Source organism: Apodemus sylvaticus, chromosome 4 (genome assembly GCF_947179515.1).
Source record: "Apodemus sylvaticus chromosome 4, mApoSyl1.1, whole genome shotgun sequence".
Taxonomy (NCBI): Eukaryota; Metazoa; Chordata; class Mammalia; order Rodentia; family Muridae; genus Apodemus; species Apodemus sylvaticus.
The window spans coordinates 100994346-101010038 of NC_067475.1; the positions used below are offsets into that span (position 1 = coordinate 100994346).

General features: G+C 44.5%; 1 pseudogene; it reads left to right on the forward strand.

Moving 5' to 3' along the window:
- Positions 1 to 232: 232 nt before the first annotated feature.
- On the forward strand, positions 233 to 14339 carry LOC127683672 (60S ribosomal protein L6-like; annotated as a pseudogene).
- The last annotated feature ends 1354 nt before the right edge of the window (positions 14340 to 15693 follow it).

Genomic DNA, 15693 nt, shown 5'->3' on the forward strand with positions numbered 1-15693 from the left:
TTGGTCATGGTGTCTGTTCACAGTTGTAAAACCCCAAGACAAGGAGTCATCAAGCTACAGTGAACAAGCAGAAAGCAACGAGTATCAAGGACCCTCAGAGACAGAATCGGAGTAAAACTGGGAGAATACAAAGGCAGGAAACAAGTGTGGGTAAGACGCGAGAAGTGAGGGCCGATCCCCGCGGCCCTGTGAAGAGGCTTTGCCTCACGAGAGGCAATGAAACAATCTAAACATGGGAAATAAGCAAGACAGATTGCCGTCTCTGAACCCCCAAGACGTGTCGACTCGGGTGTGGCAGTGCAGAAGAGAAGCAGCAGCAGAAGGAAGCGTCTTTGAGGAGATCATGGGAAAGGCCACAGCCGGTAACAGGAGGCTGTAGTCAAGTCAGACACTTCAAGAAGGAGCAGCAGGAGCGTATGTGTGCTCTTCCCTGAGCAAGAGCTCCCGGAGCAGCTCCAGAAGAGCTGTGAAGACGTTGCCTGAGGAGACCCAGTTCTGTTAATGGTTATTGAAAACAAAACAAAACTAAAAAAAAAAAAAAAAAAAAAAACAACTGGGCATCCATTTTCACTGTCATGGCCTCAAGCAGCTAATTGCTTAACATTTTCATCTGATCAAATTTTCTTTCTGAAGATGGGTCTCACCTCTTCCAGAACCATCAGCTTAGATCTGATGAAAGGCCACTTAGATCAAAGCAGCTCATAGGTGACCCACTGGGAAAGCGAGCAGGTGGCCTGGGGACAGACCTCCCACAGGACCTGAAGGACAGACCAGGAGGAGGAGCTTAGTCTAACACCCTGACCTTACAGGTCCACGGTTCATGTTTGTTCTTTTCAACACAGATATTGGACACCGTCCTAAAAAGACAGGGAGTTTGCACGTTTGCTTATTTTTTCCGTGAATTTGAGACCTTGGCGTACACAGGATGCCTGGTTTCTGTGCCCAATGGCCTTGGCAGGGAGGCAGCTTAGGAATTTAGCGTGAATCCTGTTGATCTTTCCATCCATGCTCAGCTCCTTTCTCCAGTTGCTCTGGTTTTGTTTGATTTGCCACTGAGAGTTTGTGTTTTTCTTTGTGACTGTACCTTTATGTTTTGCCCAGATAGAATTTAGTGTCATCTCCATTCCAAAAAGAGACACTTGTTCATTTTTCTTCCATTTCCTGTTTTCTCTGCTTCCAGAGCTCCTACTAAAAGCAGAAATAGCCTCAGACCACGGCCTTCAAAATACATTTGCTGTTTCCTACTCTGGGAGGTCTCCATAAGGCCCAAAATGGTAGAAAGAGTCAAAGAGACATCTTCGGATGCAACAAGCATCTCCCTTTAATTAGAGAGCAGCAAAGTGCTTTTTAATATAAGTGTCTTCACATAAGATTCTTACTTGCTGAATACAACACATAGTTATCACAGTCTCTTTAAATTTAAAATCAAGTTCCTAGAACAAACTTTAAATTATAGAAGTACCATACTAATAGTGATTAAAAACTAACACTACAAAAATTATAACCTAACCATTCCATTAGATAAAATAACTGCATTTTCCACTATTAAAATGTAAAAGACAGTTTTCTTGGCAGTCTCCAGAAAATTCATAACTAATCCCCAAAGATGTAAGAAGCCCTGGAGGTCAATAACAGAGACTGGGAATGGATTTCATAATCCATGAAGTACTAAGATTTTTGGAGATGTGGTCTTAGGTCAGGCCCCTTTGGGCTATAGGATTTTTCTCAAGCAAAGCCAAAGTATAGTTGCAGAAATCTCAAACAAACCACTTCCACAAAAGCACTTGGGGGAAGCAGGACATGGGCCCATGTGGATTTGGAAGGCTCACTTCCATAAGGCAGTAACGATATTTAGCACTCTGTGGAGCTTTTGAAACCTTAGAAGACCCTCAAACCCTTTCTGCAAACCCACAAGCTGCTGAGGAGGATAAGCTCTCCAGATGTCCTGTGGCTTGGTGCCATCCACATTGGTGAGCATAGAGAGGAAGGAGCCTCTTCCCCCTCACCGAGTGTCCTAAGTGTCCCGTTCTCACTGAGCCTCTAGCAGCCTCTGGAGTGGCAGTGCAGCATGTTCACTGTGACCAAGCAGTGCATGTTCACTGCAGGGCAGCCCATGAGATGCCTTCAAGACACAGGCTGATCTCAGCCCACGTCACATCCTAACAGGATCTTCCCAGCTTCATGTCTGTCCAGCCATTCATTCCGCTCTAACAGCATGCCTTAGCTTAGGTCATTTACACACAGCAGGCACTTTTACACTCAGCTGTGCATGCTAGAAAGCCCAGTATGGAGCACCAGCAGATCTGCTGTCTGGTGAAGGCTTCCTTCTAGATGTAAGCATCTTTATTAATCTCATACAGGCAAAGAAGCTCCCTTAGGAATCTTGTGTAAGGCCACTGACTGCTTTCATGAAAGTCCCACCCTAATCACCCAGCTCCATGGAGTGGAGGAAATGGGATGTGGTTGACAAACATTCAGCCTGCAGTCATAGTGACTCTTACTCATTCAGTTTATTGGGTTCTTCCATGTCCTGTCCCTCCTGCACGAGCCTTCTGTGAGTCCCTCACATACTCCATGTGGCTGCTTTCTGAACACGAAGCCAGGCTGCTCCTCTACCTGCAACCCCTTCCCTTCCCCACGCCCTTTACCTAAGTCTCATAAGCACATGTCACTTCTCTTCAGGAAACTCCTTGCCCTAGATTAGTTTGCCTTTCCTAGAACCGATGGCCTTTCCTTCAGGAATTTATCATAATATACAATTATATATGACTATTTGTTAATATCATACACACACACTAAGCTTTGATTTCTACCACATGTATTTTGATTACTGTCTTTTGTTGGGGGGGGGTCTAAGACATGGTTTCTCTGTGTATCTCTGGCTGTCCTGGAACTCACTCTGTAGACCAGGCTGGCCTCGAACTCAAAAATCCTCCTGCCTCTGCCTCCCAAGTGCTAGGATTAAAGGGATTCACCACCACTGCCTGGCTTTGATTACTGTCTTATTTCCTAATGCCTGGCGCAAACATATCAGAATCTCTCAGTAAATGCTTAATGTGTGGATAAATGTTTCTGTGACAAACCATCCTTTATAAATAGAGGATCCAAGTTTACTCCTAAACACTCCAGCACAGGAGAGAATCATACAAACCTCTATCTTAAACACAGCTGGAGTTTTCTCTTACATAATGTTCTCTAGACTGTATTAATAAATGTTGATTATCATAACCCATGCGGAGTTACATACAGCATTAAAGGGTTATCTCATCTGTATAGTTTGCCTGTCAGCTAAATATTGAATGATCCAGTTAGTGTGACGGAGTTTCCTCAAGTTAGAGCCTTGATCCTTGCCTTTAGTCAGATGAAACATCTACTGCCATCTAGCTGAGAATAAAAAACAAAGGTGAAGCTTGTTTGAGTTGTGTGCTAGACAGTTTTATGTCAACTTGACACAAGCTAGAGTCACGGGAGAGAGACTCAATTGAGAAAACGACTCATTAAGATCAGGCTGTAGTAAGCTCATAGAGAATTTTCTTGATTAGCGATTGATATGGGAGATCTCAGACCATTGTAGGTAGGGCCACCACTAAGCAAAGACTCTGGGTTCTAAGAGAGCAGGTTAAGCAAGCCATGGAGAGCAAGCCAGTAAGCAGTACTCCTCCGTCGTCTCCACATCTGCTCCTGCCTCCAGGTTTCTGCTCTGCCTGAGTTCCTGTCATGACTTCCTTCAGTGATGAACAGTAATGTGAAAGTGTAAACCAAATAAACCCTTTCCTCCCCAACTTGTTTTTTGGTCATGGTGTTTCATTTCAGCAATAGAAAAGAGGCTGGCTCTATGTCCGATTAGCATTGATTTAGAGTGAACAGAAGTCTATTGGTCTCTCGGTGATAGAGGCTGGAATTTCACCATCTGATGAGACGCTACGGTGGCTATTCTTCGTTGTCAACTACATATGGAATCAACTAAAATCCTAGGGATCTGCTTGCCCTCACTCTTTGTGGCAAGTCCATTCCTTCACTGGCACTAGAGCCTACTTCTTCAGAATTCTGACATTACTGAAGTTGGGCTGAGACATCCAGCCTCATGGATTGAACAACTACTGGATTCTTGGTCTTTCCATTAGTAGACAGCCATTGTTTGGCTATAAGCAACTCAAATATAAATATTTGCTAGCAGAATACTGGCTTCCAGGCAGCTAGGATGAGGGACTTAAAACCCATACCCACAGTGACACTAGTGCCACTCCCTGAGCCGAGCACATACAAACCATCACAAGAAGCCTAACTAATCCAGGGTTTTACTTATTTGGTTCTGTTGTTGTTGACGACGACGACGACGACGATGATGATGATGATGATGTTGGTGTTGCTGTTCTACAGTGACACCGTTGAAGGCATCAGATGGATGGAAGAGAATGAGAGTGGAGAAGACCTAACACCCACATAGCAAATCCTCTTCCTAGTTTACTCATGAGGAGAGTCTTCAGGATGTAACATCTCCCAAAGTTGTTGAATCAACTTTCAACACTGGTGCATTTGAAACTCTCACAACACTCACAAGAGAATGATTCTCCCAAGAATCATTCTCTCAAGTCCCTAAACATGTCCAGGTCAAGATTATGGAACAGAGCAGGCTGAACGTGTGAGAAATGGTTTGCACAGGGTGAAGTAGCAGAATAGATCATAAGGACTTGGGCCTTGCCAAGCTCCAAATGAAGGCTAAGTGACCTGCTCAGAGCTCACAGACTCTACCCCAAAGTTCTTAGTCTGGTGCCTGGCACAGATACTTGGCAAATGTTAGCTCTCTCTGGTGATATGACCTCTCTGCTCTAGCTGTTGGGACACTCACCTTGTGAAGAATGTGTGTCTGAGGCTACAGGTCAGGATAAGCAGACAATCCTGCCAATCAAGCACTAAAATTCATTCACTTGAGGATTAATTTGATTGACAGGAATAATGTTGGCAAAAACAACAAGGTGCAGTTGCAAGTTAGGGGAGGGGGAGAAGCTGGGAGCAGATAGGAGGGAGGCAGACTAGAGACGGAACACCTTTGACCTGCTTTGGGGAGAATTTCCACCCATCCTTAGAAGGATAAGTGGGTCAACAGGTAAGTGGAGTTCAGGGCTCCGGTAGATTAAACTAAAGTAAGTGTGACTCCGTAGTAAGGATGAAGTCAAATGCCTTCAGCACACAAAATGATTGCCTTCATCAGGAAGTCAAAGGGAAATCCTGTGTTTCTATATTTAAAAAAAAAAAATCACCCAAGCTTATTCCTACTTCTCCCAAACATAGCACATTGTGGTTACTTTGTTTCTTCATTCTAAGTGATTATAATCCTGAATTGGGACCCACCCCAGTTTCTATCCACCTATGAGGATGCCAGGAGATCAGATAAGCTGCAGTGTGCTCAACAGGTTGTAATGTGTAATGACACAGCGGAGAAAATTGTACAATCCATGTTCCATAGATTATATAGTTTGTGTTGCTTTGTTTTTGTTTTTGTTTTCTTTTAAGCCAGAGGAAAATCTTCAGACTCCCTGGTTCACAACCAATGCAGCTCCTTTCCATTTCTCAAGTACAGAATAAAGTATCCAGGATAGGCAGCTCTGGATGAGTCAGTTAATGACCAAAGCCAATGTCATTAATGATTCTGTCAAGTTCAAACAGAGTTGTTTATAATGTACTAGTCTAGTCATGTGCTAGTAAAGTACCAAAAGGTAGTTGGGTGGGGTGTGACTGTTAGGTCTCCATGACCCAACCAGGCATCCCTGGGACATCAGCCAGTCTAATCAGTGTAATAAACGTAGTATAAGTCTAGGAACTCCGTGAAACAGGGTCTGGAACAGCTATGCACACACACATGCCACACGCCTACCTGACGGTGTCGGGGAGTTTGTCATCTGCCTGGCCTGTAGATCTTGAAAAAAGCAGAGTAAATTCTCTGCTTCTTGGTGTTTGTTTTGCATCACTGAGAATGGAAGATGGTTTCTAAGGGACCTCAAACCCCAAGTCTATCCTACTTATGGGGACAGAGCTCATGTTTGCCATTTTACTGGAGCATAGGAATCTTGAACCAAAAATATCAAAGGAGTGTTGGTCTGGGACATTCCAAACACTGAAAAATCAAGGAAAAAACTAACTATGATGAAGGATTTAAGAACTAAATTTTTAGACAAGCAAACCATGTGCCTAACATTGTAGATTATTTTCTGTCACACTTAAAACTTAAAAAAAAAATGTAAAAGTTTCCCAAATCAACCACTGATCAAGCAACAAAGTTATCTCCTGAACATCTAAATACAAGGCCAGATGCAGTGGAGTACACCTAAAATTAGAACACCTAGGAGGGCAGCAGGAAAATCACAAGTTCAAGACTGTCCTCAACTATATGGGGAGGTTCAAAGCCATCTGGGCTATATGAGACCCTGTCTCACAAACAAAACAAATTTCACTGTTATTCAGATCAAGGTCTCTAACTGCAGTAAAATAAAATAAATAAAAAAATTTAAAAAGCAAGAAGTTTTAATGTCTTTGACTCTTTTCTAAATATGCATGAGTCAGGGAATAAATAATTTTAAAATAATACAAAAAAGCTTATAAATATACAACAAAAGTCCCACTCTCATGAGTGTGGCTAACAAAGAACATAGGTGAAAATGGACATTCACAAAGAAAAGAAAAGTATGACAGATTTCAGTTCAAGAAATTATAAAGCTGATAAGAAGAGCAGAATGAACTAATAAATGGAAGAATGGAATAAAGGAAGGAAGACAAAACCTAAGAACTAAAAGAGAGATTTAAAATCCAAGACTGGGATTTATTAAAACCCAAGTTTCATTTCTGGTTGCTGAGATAAAATAGTCGGACAAAGGCAACCTAGAGGAGAAAGGGTTTGTTCTGGATCCAAGATCCCGCTTACAGCCCATCATTGTGGGTGAGTCACAGAGGCAGGAGCTCCAGGCAGAAGCTGGTCACAATGCACCCGTTATTAAGAAGCAGTTAACAACAAAAGTCTGTGGTTCATTACATTCAGGACCCAACCCGTGAAATAGTCTCACCACAATTAAGATGTTTCATCCCACTGGGGAGGAGGGATTCAGTGTTGAAGAGCGGCTACCCTTTCAGAGGATCCAGATTCCATCCTAAGCGCCACCTTACAACCAGTCTGCAACTCTAATTTCATGGGATCCACCACCCTCTTCTGGCTTCCACAGGAACTGCAGGCATGTGTTAGACAGACAGACAGACACACACACACACACACACACACACACACACACACACTGGCAAAAAACCCATACACATGAGCGTAAAATAAAATAAACCTTAAAAAAATAGTATCAACATCCTTATTCACCAGGGAAATCTTTGTCATCAGGGAAATGCAAATCAAAATGACCCTGATATTTCACCAATCAGAAGGGCTAAGGTTAAAAACTCAAGCAATAATACATGCTGGCAAGGCTGTGGAAAAGAGGAGCACTCCACCATTGCTGGTGAGATTGCAAACTTATACTAACACTCTGGAAATCAATATGGTTGTTTCTCAGAAAATTGGAAATAGTTCTGCCTGAAGACCCAGCTCTACCACTCCAGGGCATATACCTAAAAGATGCCCCACCATACACCAGGATGCATGCCCCATTATGCTCATAGCAGCCTTATTCATAATAACAAGATATTGGAAGCAACCTAGATGTCTCTCAAACAAAGAATGGCTATAGAAACTGTGGTTCATTTACACAATAAAATACTACTCAGCTATTAAAAACAAGGACATCATTGCAGGCAAAGGGATGGAATTAGAAAATATCATCCTTAGTAAGGTAACCCAGACCCCAAAAGACATGAATGATATGTACTTACAGATAAGTGGATATTAGCCAAAAAGTACAGAATACCCATGATATACCCCTCGGACCCTAAGAAGTTAAACAAGAAGAAAGACCCAAGTGAGGATGCTTAAATCCCACTTAGAAGGCAGAACAGAACAATCATGAGAGACAGAGAGAAGGAGGGACCGGGGTGGAAGAGGGGAGGGGGAGGGGAAAGGGGAGCAGGATTAGATATAGGGGGAGACAGGAGAGAGGCCCACAGAGCCAGAAGAATGAATGGAAATATGCAGCTGCCAAAGGTGGGTGTTGGGGTAGGGGAAGCTCTGTACAGTCCCAGGACTCAATGTGGGTGACCTTAGCCTGTAGGGATATGGAATCTGAAGAGGCCACCTCTATCAGTCAGGCAGGACCCCCAGTGTTGGGATGGGGACACCAACCCTCCTACAAAATTATCAACCCCAAAATCTCTTGTCTAAAAGAAATGCAGGGACAAAAAATGTAGGGAGCAGAGACTGGAAGAATGGTGACCAGTGACAGGCCCAACTTGGAATCCATGCTATGGGTGAACACTAATCTGTGACATTATTACTAACACTATATTGTGCTTGCAGACAGGAACCTAACATGGTTGTCCTCTGAGAGGCTCTACCAGCTGCTGACTAGACCCATGTAGATATGTCCCCATGAGGTGGCTTTGGCAGAAGCATTACATATAGGAAAGGTAAATCTTAGCTGGAATAAGTATCTACTCCAATAAGGGCAAAGCATTGACTTTTCCATGGAGAAAGTAACCCATGTAGTCAACTCGGCACCAAGTCATTGGCCAGTATGGTGCCGTATCTGGAGTTCAGTGTTGGCCTCTGCTGTTGGCAGATCTGGCCCTCAGCAGCAGCCATAGCCAGGTCAACCTGGTGAGTGGCAGTCCATACTGTTGAGCTCGTACACAAGCCCCGCCTCTGTACCATGCCCACTTTGTTTATGGGCCCCCTGGGCAATGACTGGGATGGCTGGAGAGGAGGCTGACTGTCCACAGTAGATAGGCCATCCTATCTACTTGATTATTGAACTCAGCTGAAATCACCTTTTGGTGAGCTTCTACTTGGGACACAAATATCTTCACAGTTTTCATCCATTTGGTGAGATCTATCCACATACCTTTCCCTTGATGTCTTTCTTACCAGTTTTCCAGTCATGCTCTTTCCACGGCCCTGACCATCCAGCCGATCCATTGGCTACAGCCCATGAGTCAGTGAACAATCATACATCTGGCTATTTCTCCTTCTAAACAAACTGTTTGACCATGTGTGCTCCCCGAAGTTCTGTCCAACTGTGAAGATTTCCCTTCACTCATGTCTTTCAGGGTTGTAATGTTGCAGCTGTCTCCTTCTGGGTGCTGCCAGCGTAGTGTGGAGACCCATCAGTAAACCAGGCCCTCATTTCCCCCTCCTCCTCAGTCACCCAAACATAGGCTGCATTCCATGAGGCTAACAGCACATGCTTAGTAACAGACAACATTGTAACCCGAGTAGAAACCATGGGTATTTGGGCAATTTCTTCACATAAGTTACTTGTGCCTTCAGGATCTGCTCAAGCCAGATCACCTATATGCCACTTGCATTTGGTACACTTGCAATATGCACACCCTACTTTATGACTTGATACATAAAACAATACCCAGATCATTATGGATAACTCATGGTAACTTGGTAGCCCATTGTCAAACATTGTTTCTACTAAGGCCCGATAGTAGGCCAAGAGGCTGTCTCTCAAAGGGAGAGTAATTGTTTACAGTTGATGGTAGAGCCTTGCTTCAAAATACCAAAGATATCTTTTGTGATTCACCTATAGAGGCCTGCCAAAGGCCCTAAATCGCATCCCTATTAGTCACTGACAAATCAAGTACCATTAGGTCTACTGGATTATAGGGTCCAAGGGTTGAGAAGCCTGCACAACAGCCTGGAACTGTAGAAGAGCCTTCTCCTGTTCTAGGACTCATTCAAAGTAGCAGCTTTCCAAGTCACTTAGTATATGGGCTGGATGAAATGACATACCCAAATCAGGAATATTCTGTCTCCAGAATCCAAATAGGACAGCTAACCATTGTGCTTCTGTCTTAGTGGTGGGAGGAGCCAGATGATATAACTTATGCTTCACCCTAGAAGTAATATATCTTCATGCTCCACACCACTGGACTCAAGAATATCATTGAGGTAAAACTTGAATTTTGGTTGAATTTATTTCCCATCCTCCGATGCACATATGTTACCAATGAGTCCGAAGTGATTGCTACCTTCTGCTCACTTTGTCCAATCAGGATTACATTGTCAATATAGTGAACACATGTGAAAGAGACAGATTCTCAAAATCCATTTGATACAGGGATGGAGAGTTATATCTTTGAGGTAAAGCTCTTGTACTGGTTTTGTACACAACTTGACACAAGCTGGAGTTATCACAGAGAAAGGAGCTTCAGGTGAAGAAATGCCTCCATGAGATTCAGCTGTAAGGCATTTTCTCAATGAGTGATCAAGGGGGAGGGTCCCTTGTGGGTGGTGCCATCTCTGGGCTGGTAGTGTTGGGCTCTATAAGAGAGCAGTCTGAGCAAGCCAGGGAAGCAAGCCAGTAAGAAACATCCCTCCATGGCCTCTGCATCAGCTCCTGCTTCCTGCCTGCTTGAGTTCCAGTCCTGACTTCCTTTGGTGATCAACAGCTGTAATTCAGTGTAAGCTGAATAAACCCTTTCCTCCCCAACTTGCTTCTTGGTCACAATGTTTGTGCAGGAATAGAAACTCTAAGACAGCTGTAAAGGAATATTGCTGACCTTGCCAACTGAAAGCAATTTGCTTCTGGAGGTCTTTAGAGACCAAGGTACCAAGAAATAGGCATTTGTTCAATCAATAGTTGCCATAACATGTACTAGGAGATGCATTAATTTGCTCAAATAGTGCCACTACATCTGTCACAGCAACTAAAATTGGAATTACTACCTGATTTAGTTTTTGATAATCAGCTGCCATTCTCCATGATCCACCTGTCTTCTGCGCTGGCCAGATAGGGGAGTTAAATGGAGATGTGGTGGGAACCACCACCCCTGCATCTTTCAAGTTCTCGATGGTGGCACCGATTCCTGCAGTTCCTCCAGGGGTATGACGCTCTTTTAGATTCACAGTTTTTTCTTGGCAGAGGCAACTCCAATTAGCCTTTCCAACCATAATAGTCTTCACTCCACAGGTCAGAGAACCAATTTGAGAATTCTGACAACCTCTAAGTATATCTATCCCAAACATACATTCTGGGACTGGGAGAAACTGCAGGATGAGTTTAGGGACATATTGGACCTTCTGTGAGTTTGACTTCAACTAGAACTCCATTAACCACTTTGCCTCCATAAGCCCCTACTTTAAGTGGAGGGTCACAATGTTTCCTGAAACCTGGGATCAGTGTCAATTCAGAACTAGTATCCAGTAGCCCCTTGAAAGTCTGTTTCTTTTCCCCCAGTGTACACTTACCCTTGTAAAGGCTGTAGATCCCTCTAGGGAAGGACTGGAGAAAGGCTAACAGTAAAACTCTTAGGTATTTATCAATGTCATTTTTCTGGGGGGTAGGGGGGAAACCTGGTCATCCCTTCATTCAAGAGGTCCTGGGTCTGCATACTGGCTCAAGTCCGGCCATTGGTTCCTGGGCCGAGATTCCCTTTGGCTGTGATCCAATGGAGCCTTTTTTCCATTTGTTTGAGAAATTTTCCACTTATGCAGCTCAAACAAAAATTTAGTAGGCTTCTTATCTATTTCATGTCTGGAAACACCATGATTAATTAGCTAGTACCAAAGACACATATGAGTCGTGGCACCATAAAATTCACATTGCCTGTGCTGAGCATTATGGGAGAGACTATTACCGACATTACTTTGTCTGCTCATTACAATACCTATGAGCACCGTGCTTTGGCAATTCACGCTTCCACGTGGCCCCTGCCACTTTAGGGCCCAGGTAAGCCCCCTGTATTTAATTCACCTAACTGAGCTGCAGTATGTCCAATCCTAAGGTTTGGCACAAAGAACACAAAGTTTTTCAAATGTGCTGGCACCCATCTCGCCATCTTGTGCGTATAGCATTAGTGAAAGCATGTGTTCTGGCCTTCTTATTGTAGAGGATTAGGTTTTTCACAGTACACCCACTCTAGCATTGCAACTTCCCTTAGCCTCAAAATCCCTTCGTCAACACTCAGCCAAGGGATATCAGGTATCTCTGACTCTTTTTCAATAGGCTACCTTTACCTTTTGGCAAATGTTTTAACAATAGCGTTAAATATTTAAACAAAAATTTAATGCCATTTTAACTGTGTGGCCTTCCATATTAAATCTAGAATCTCCATTCAGTGACAGCCACATGCACCAACACCCCAGACTCTGCTTGAATGAATTAGCAAACTCATTATGTTCTTCAGCAGTTTAGCACACCTCTGCATGGACTACACTTTGTATCTCCCCTTAGAAACTTTCTTAGACTTAAATCTAATTATAGGTTTAGAGACAGCCATTGCTCTAAACCTATAGACCCCAGGGACATCCATCTTGCCTGGACTTGCCTTCTTCTGAGGAAAGAGGGTAGAACAACAGCTTCCTCGGGTGAGATAAACCCTTGAAATTCTGTGGGTTCGAAGCTCTCAGCTTCAGTAGGGTCCTTCCTCGCATTCTCATCTCAAGATAAAGGATCTCAATCTTTACCAATTAATGCCCTTACTTTAAGCACCAACATCGTTGGAGGTTGGGACTTGAATTTTTGAAATAATTCCACCATATAATGAGGACTTTAGTTTGATTTTCTGAAACTTGAGTTCTGTGGAGAGAGATCCTCTTCCAGAGTACACTTAGGAACGTGTAGATTGTTTATGCACATCTTCATCAGGTTAATGCTGTCACTGAGTTCACCGCCCTTCACTGTATTCTGGGATGCTAGAAGTCGGTTAATTTTATCAAGGTGCTCATTCTGTTCCTTTGTCAGTTTACCCAGAAATATTAAAAGCAACCAACCAGTATCGTTGTTTTCCTTATTTTGCAACAAGTTTTTAAATTTTTTATTATATACAGAGTCACCAAATTTATTGCCTAGCTTTCACAATTGATGAATTAGAATTGATGAATGTATTTAGCTTAAGTTTGTAAAATAGGTCACACCATGAGCTTTCAATACTCTTCAGGCTTCTAGAAAAGGCATCAGTAACTAGAGGGGCTTCAGTAAGTATAGCTTTTGGCAAATGGAAAGCCTATTCCAGATACTTAAAAAAATTCATCCTTATACTTCTGTTGCTCTAGACACACTCCTGGTACCACCAATATAGTCAAAGTATAATATGGTCCTGGTACTAATATAGTCTAAGATCTTTAGAGGAACACAACTTACAGAGTTAATCTATATATACACAGGAGATCTATTAGAATTCCTTACAGGCTGTTGTCTAGCTCATTCAATAATGGCTGGCTACCGACCAAAGGTTCAAGAGTGCAGTAGTTGGCTAGACCGGAAGCTGCTGCCTTAGTTCTCTTTCCTGTCATGCAAGGTGGCAGGCAAAAAAGCAGAGAAGCCTAATACAAAGGAGAAGAAACCTGCGACCAAGAAGGCTGAGGTGATGCTGCTGCCGCTGGTGCCCCGGCCGCTGGTGCCCCGGTCTCTGGTGCCCCGGCCGCTGGTACAGCCAAAAAGACAACCCTAAGGTTTAAAAGCCCAGGAGGGGAGGCCCCAGTGCTGCTGAAACCCTGTCCTGGTTAGAGGACTTGGCAGGTACTCCAACCCGATCTGCTCTGTATTCCAGAAAGGCCTTGTACGAAAGGAAATACTCAGCTGCCACGACCAAGGTTGAAAAGAAGAAGAAAAAGGAGATGGTTCTTGTTACTGTCACAAAAACAGTTGGAGAGGACACGAGCGGTGGCACCCGAGGGGTGAAGCTTTGAAAAACCGCACAGGTATGTAAAACCTATGTTTTACTGTGCCTCACACGCTGCTGCGCCAAGTCAAAAAGCCCTTCAGTCAGCGAGCCTGCGAGAAGGCTGCGGGCTGAGCTGCAGCGTCACCATCACCCCGGGGCTGTCCTGACCATCCTCACTGGGCACGTCAGGGGCAAGAGAGTGGATTTCTAGAAGCAGCTGGGCAGTGGCTTGCTAATTGTGACTGGACCTCTTGCCTTCAACAACAGAGTTCCTCAGCGATGAACACACCAGACGTTTGTCATCGCCACCTCTACAAAAGTTACTATCAGCAATGCTAAAATCCCCCAAACTCCTGACTGATGCTTACTTCAAGAAGAAGCAGCTACGCAAGCCCAGACACCGAGATCTTTGACACAGAGAAGGAGAAATACGAGATTATAGAGCAGTGAACGGCTGATCAGAAAACTGTGGGCTGGCAGATTTTGCCAAAGATTAAAGCTGTTCCTCGGTTTCAGGGACACCTGCAATCTCCGTTTCCCGGACAAACGGGATGCATCCTCACAAACTGGTGTTCTAAATCGCTAACAAGCTGATTAAACAGCTTCCTGTGTTAGTTGTTAAGTCGACAAGGCTGGATGTCTCAGCTAGTCTTTAGCATATGCCAGAATCCTGAAGAAGCTGGCTCTAGTGCCCGGGAAGGAATGGACTTATAAAGGGAGCAAGAGCAAGCAAGGGGGTGAGGGGGGAAGGGGGAAAGGGGGAAGGAAGAAGAGGAGGGGAGGGAAGGAGAGGGAGAGGGAGGAAGGAAGAGGGAGAGGGAGGAAGGGAGAAGGAGAGAAAGGGAGAGGGAGGGAGGGGAGGGGGAGATGGGAGAGGGAGAGGGGAGGGGAAGGGAAAAAGGGAGGGGAGAGGGAGAAGAGGGAGGGGGAGAGAGGGGAGGGGAGAGGAGGAGGGAGTGGGAGGGGAGGGGAGAGAGAAGGGAGGGGAGAGGAGGGAATGGGAGGGGAGGGGAGAGGGAGAGGGAGAGGGGAGAGAGGGGAGGGGAGAGGGGGAGAGAATGGGAGGGGAGGGGAGAGGGAGAGGAGGGGGGAAGGGAGGGAGAAAGGAAGGGAGAGGAGGGGGAGGGGGAAGGAGAAAGGAAGGAGGAGGGGGAGGGAATGGGAGGGGAGGAGAGAGGGAGAGGAGGGAGAGGGGCAGAAAGGGGAGGGGAGAGGGGGAGAGAATGGGAGGGGAGGGGAGAGGGAGGGGAGGGAGAAAAGAAGGGAGAGGGAGAGGAGGGGGAGGGAGAAAGGAAGGGAGAGGGGGAGGGAGAGGGAGAGCACTTCTTTCGTTCATTTCCTTTACATAGGCTGCCTGCAGAAGGTGTGAGCCAGATTAGCCGTGGATCTTCAAAGATCCAGATTACAAATGGGTCTTCCTGGGGCTGGAGAGATGGCTCAGTGGTTAAGAGCACTGACTTCCCTTCCAGAGGTCCTGAGTTCAAATCCCAGCAACCACATGGTGGCTCACAACCATCAGTAATGGGATCCAATGGCCTCTTCTGGTGTGTCTGAAGACAGCTACAGTGTACTCAGATAGACAAAATAAATAAATGCTGTTTAAACATGGTATGATCTTGTTTTAAAAAAAAATGTGTCTTCCTATTTCACGTGATTTAATTAAGCAAAAATTCCTCACAGGTTCACAGGTGTACTCAGTCATTTGTGTTTTAGTTAATTCCAGGTGTGGTAAAGTGGCCACCAAGAACAATCATCACAAAAGGGACTATTATCTATAGAAGCTCAGTCTTTATTGCAAGCATTAGCCATGCTAGAATTCTTGCTTTTTAGCAGGTGAGAGGATCCAATAGGGCGTGGGTGAGCGACTGCTTTCCTTTCTCAAGTCCCCCACACTGGCCTGTCTTTCTATCTTGCCTCATTCCCAGGGTTTTC